This window comes from Mustela nigripes, chromosome 9 (genome assembly GCF_022355385.1).
Source record: "Mustela nigripes isolate SB6536 chromosome 9, MUSNIG.SB6536, whole genome shotgun sequence".
NCBI lineage: Eukaryota > Metazoa > Chordata > Mammalia > Carnivora > Mustelidae > Mustela > Mustela nigripes.
In genome coordinates this window covers 82033441-82038194 of record NC_081565.1, presented here as the reverse complement: position 1 = coordinate 82038194, position 4754 = coordinate 82033441, and the positions used below count along the sequence as shown (strand labels likewise).

The following is a 4754-nucleotide window of genomic DNA, read 5'->3' as shown; positions in this document are numbered from 1 at the left end:
TGCCTACTTTGCAACCAGGAGAACTGAAGCTCAGAGAGGTTAAGTGATTTGCCCAAGATCACAAACTAGTAAGGGACTGAGTCATTTCCAATCCTAAATTGATGCCTTTCTCCCAAATACGTCCACTTAACTATCCTAAAACTAACCCTCTCCATCTCCTCTACCCGTTTATTTGTAACCTGGCTATTTCTTTGTGATCACTCATTTCTGCTGATGGCCCTCTTTCTCCATTTGCCAGTTCGAGAAGTTTGGAGTCATCTAGGGTGGGAAAAGCAGGAAACCTGCATTCTGGCTTCAGCTTTTCACAAACCGTGTGACCCAGAGCCAGTCACCCCCCGCTGGGCTGACGCCATCTGCTTGCCTCCCTCTGAACTCTGAACGCGTCAGCTCGAACTCCTTCCTCTTCTTTACCCTTTGGGTCTCATCATCCACCAAGCCCTGTTATTTATACTTCAGAAACCTCATTCCTACTTACTGTTCCTGTCATTCCTCCTTCCCCTTTGGCCTCAGCAATCAACGTCCGGTAACAGCACAAAGAAAAATTTTTAATCGCCTCCCTGCCTGTTGCTTCTTTTTATTCTGATTGAAGCAAACTCTACCGTTGTATGAATTTTACTAAGACACTTGTTTCATCATCTTCTTTCCCTGCTTAGTTAACTTTAGTGACTTCCCATAGCGCTACAACCAAGTGGGTTCTCTGCAACTGGTTTGTGTATAGGCCCACCCTATGTAACTAATTCTGACCCTCACCTCTCTGTAGAAGCAAAGAAGATCTGGCCTGGGGCCTTCCTTGCTGGTGTCATTTTTCCTGTCTTCCTCATGGCTGAAGTCCTAGCCAGTCTCTCCTGATCCTTCAAAGTTTGAATGGAGTTTATACCTCCGCCTCTACCTGAAGGAGCCTGTCTTTCAATGCGACAGCACCTTGAACTAGCTAGAAAGGGTAGGTCATCGCCAAAGAACACACCCTAGTGGAATTTAAGGTCCACAGGACTGCAGAGCAAAGTGTGATCATTTGCACAACTCCTTCTTTATTCCCTGAGCCTTTTAAGATTGTGTTCATCTGTCACCTTCTGAGAGCATCTGTTTAACACTGGAATGCCCCTTTCTCAGCTCTGATACTTCTAACTCCATCTCCAATTTTGTTTTTCTCTATAGGACTTTCTCACTATCTGACATACTCTAAGACTTATTAATTTATGTTTATTATCCCTCATGCTTCTAGAATATGATTCCATAAGTGCAGAGAATTTTGTTTTACCCACTGCTCTACCTCCATTGCCGAGAACAATGCTTGACACATAGTAAGTGTTTGACAAGTACTCATTGAATAAATAAATGCACACTTGACTCAGTATTGAGCACAGACCACACACTCAGTATTTGTTAAAGTGAACTTGGATGGGAGTGATCGAGTTTCCTGTGTCTTTCGGAAGAAAGTAAGACTCTTTTCTTATTCTCTTGAGTTTTTCAGCTGTGCCTTTGTCTGAAATCTCTGTATTTCTCTCTTGGGTGGAGAAATGAAACCAGCAGGTAGATTATTACAAGAAAGTATATATTTGTATTACTGTTTTGTCATTGACAACAGATACAGAGAGATTCGCGTGCTGGCATTTAAATCCAGCCATAACTCAAACATGAGAATTGGAATTTCTATTTTTCTCCACTTTATTCCTTGTACTGTCACAAGAAATCTGTAAGTATGAAAAGAATATAGAATAAGAAACTTTCCCTTAATGATCATGGTGATAAACACACATGTATGAGCATAATGTATATATTTTATATGTACACTTTTTATATTATTTTTTAATTTAGGATTTAGCCCATATTCCAATGTGCAACGTTATTTCAATAGTAATATTCGTCCCATAGCATTTTATAACTAGAAAGACCTTGGATTAATTCACTAATTCATTAACTCACTATTTTATTATCATCTGTATGCTTTTTCTTCATTCCCCAGACATTACTGAGTGGTGACCATGCATGTGTCAGGCTCTGTGCTAAGGGATACTACGGGCAAAACAATGAACAATACTTGCTCCCGGACTTCGCAGAACTCAGGGTCTAGGAACGCAAAAGCGTTACAAAGGAAAGAAGCAGCTTGGGTTCCTGTGACAAGGCAGGGAAGTTTTGTTTCCCAAAACTCTGGTGAATGCGGAAACACAGAGGGGAAGTGATTTATTCTAGTGGAAAGGGTGTTGGCAGAGGGTCGGACGCTGAGGAAGAGTGACTTAACTCACGCAGTGACACGGGGACTGGGTCTTAAACAACAAGGAAGCATTCGCCGGGCAGAGAAGGGCGTTCAGACGTCGCAGGCACAAGGAGCACTGCGTGCCAAAGCGGAGGGACCCAGACCCGCCATGGTCCATACCAGGAATGAAAAGTACAAGAGGAGCTGCCCGGCACAGAGGCAAGCGGTGAGAAAGGAGGTGGGCGGGGCCTGAATAGGACCATCCTGTCGAAGAGTTGAGACTTTCTTCTACCAGGTGGTGGTTGCTGTTTCTGTATCTAGGTCATCGTCTCCTGGGGGTTGATGCCTCTTGCTACCTGGAGGTGCGTGGTGGGGACCATCCAGTAGAGGACAGACCCAGCGTGGTGAGGATGAGGCCTCCTAGATCCGGCGCTGTCACCCCCATCTTTCGCACCCTGCGCACACGCACTGGACACGAATGAAGACCTACACAGTTCTCTACAGAAGGATTTAGGCAGGTTTCCAAGAGTCACATCGGATAGGGAGAGAAGTCAGGCGTGGTGCTCTGGTCTGGTTCCTTCCGCCTCTTACTGGAGTGCCTCACTGGGGTACAGTCATTGCCTCATTCCTGACCTCAGCTCTCTCACTGACTTCCCTTAGGCCACCCCCACTGATCCACTTCCCCATCAGTCTGTTTTCTTCTCCCTAAAGAAAAAAATCATACCTGGAGACGAGTGGGTGATCGTGGTTGGCTTAGAAGAGCTCCGACTCATTCTCCTGAGCTACCGAAGGAGAAGAGGGACAAAGGGGAGGGTAGCTGGTGTAGACAGTGAAGACAACCCACCATATTCACACTGTTGAGAAGTTGAGTAAGATGATGCCCATGAAGGACAGAGCATACTGCTGGACAGTCGCTATCGTCTCAGGGCATGTGAGCTGTGATTTTATTATTATTCAACATTTGTGCTTCTTGAAAGCCATATAAACTGTCTTTTACATGTTTACTATTATTTTCTCCTTGCAGATTCCGAGAACTGGAATTTATTGGGTCAAAAATTATAGACTCCTGCCAAAAAATGCATAAATCTAATCATGAGGAGACAGTAGAAGAACTTAAATTAAGGACATTCTACTAACAGGGCAGTCTCTAAAAAATGTCAGCGTCATGAAAGACAAGGAAAGTCTGAGGAACAGGTTCAGATGCAAAGAGACTACAGAGGGGCACCTGGGTGGCACAGTCGGTTAAGCATCGGGCTCTTGATTTCGGCTCAGGTCATGATCTCAGGGTGGCGAGATCAAACCCCATGTCCAGCCGCACGTTGGGCCCCACGCTCAGTGGGGAGTCTGCTTGAGATTCTCTCCCTCTGGCCCCACCCCCTCCAATAAATAAATAAATCTTAAAACAAAAAAGAGAGAGAGAGAGTGCAGAGACAGAGCAAGTAAAGGCAATGAGGGATGATGCTAGATTGGACCTCAAATCAAGAAAAATAATTACCCTAACGAATATCACTGGGGAGGGGGAGATGAACCGTGAGAGACTGTGGACTCTGAGAAACAAACTGAAGGTTTTGGAGGGGAAGGGGATGAGGGGATGGGTGAGCCTGGTGGTGGGTATTAAGGAGGGCACGTATTGCATGGAACACTGGGTGTGGTGCATAAACAGTGAATCTTGGAACACTGAAAAAACAAAATAAAATTTTTAAAAAATCAGGAAAAAAAGAATATCACTGGGGCAATTGGCAAAATCTGCATATTGACTATGTATTTGATAACAAAATATTATATCAAAGTTATATTTTCTAAATTTGATACTTATACTGTGGTTGCATAAGAGACTATCCTTATTCATAGGGGATACATACTCGAGTTTTTAGGATAAAACAGCAGAAAGGTATAATGTCTGCAATGTATGTTCAGATGCTCACCCTTGATGATGACGATAACGATGATATTGATAACATTAAGAGTATTTTTTTTAAGATTTTATTTACTTATTTGACAGACAGAGATCACAGGTAGGCAGAGAGGCAGGCAGAGAGAGAGGAGGAAGCAGGCTCCTGGCTGAGCAGAGAGCCGGATGCGGGGCTCAATCCCAGGACCCTGAGATCATGACCTGAGCCAAAGGCAGAGGCTTAACCCACTGAGCCACCCAGGTGCCCCTGATATTGATAACATTAAAATAAGATAATAAACAACACAAATAAAGCAGTTGGCCAACCTAGCTGAAGATTATGTAAAAGTTCCTGCTCTATACATTTGAAAAATTTTCAAAAGATAAAAAATAAAATTGACTTTTGCTAGCTCATGCCAATTTCTAATCCATGTTTAAAATAAAAGACTTTCATTTTACCCTCATTTATGCTAGCATTTATCTGCAGTTTTGCAAGTTGACTAGCCTAAAAATACATTTGGAAGTGTTTTAATTAGGCACATATTGGTTAGATGAGCTGACTATTTTTCCACATTATCTTAGGACATGGTTGTGTTTTGTGGGGATGTGTCCATTTATGTTTTGTCCCACTTGTCCATTAAAATCTTAGCATTTTTCTTATTAATTGTA

General features: G+C 43.1%; 1 long non-coding RNA gene across 2 annotated transcripts; it reads left to right on the top strand.

Moving 5' to 3' along the window:
• Positions 1 to 2065: 2065 nt before the first annotated feature.
• LOC132025186 (uncharacterized) lies at positions 2066 to 4499 on the top strand. Of its 2 annotated transcripts, XR_009406455.1 has the most exons (3): positions 2085 to 2420; positions 2516 to 3125; positions 3219 to 4499. It is a non-coding gene; the product is annotated as an uncharacterized LOC132025186 (long non-coding RNA). The 2 variants fall into 2 exon arrangements; XR_009406456.1 differs by having other exon boundaries at positions 2066 to 3125.
• Positions 4500 to 4754: the final 255 nt, after the last annotated feature.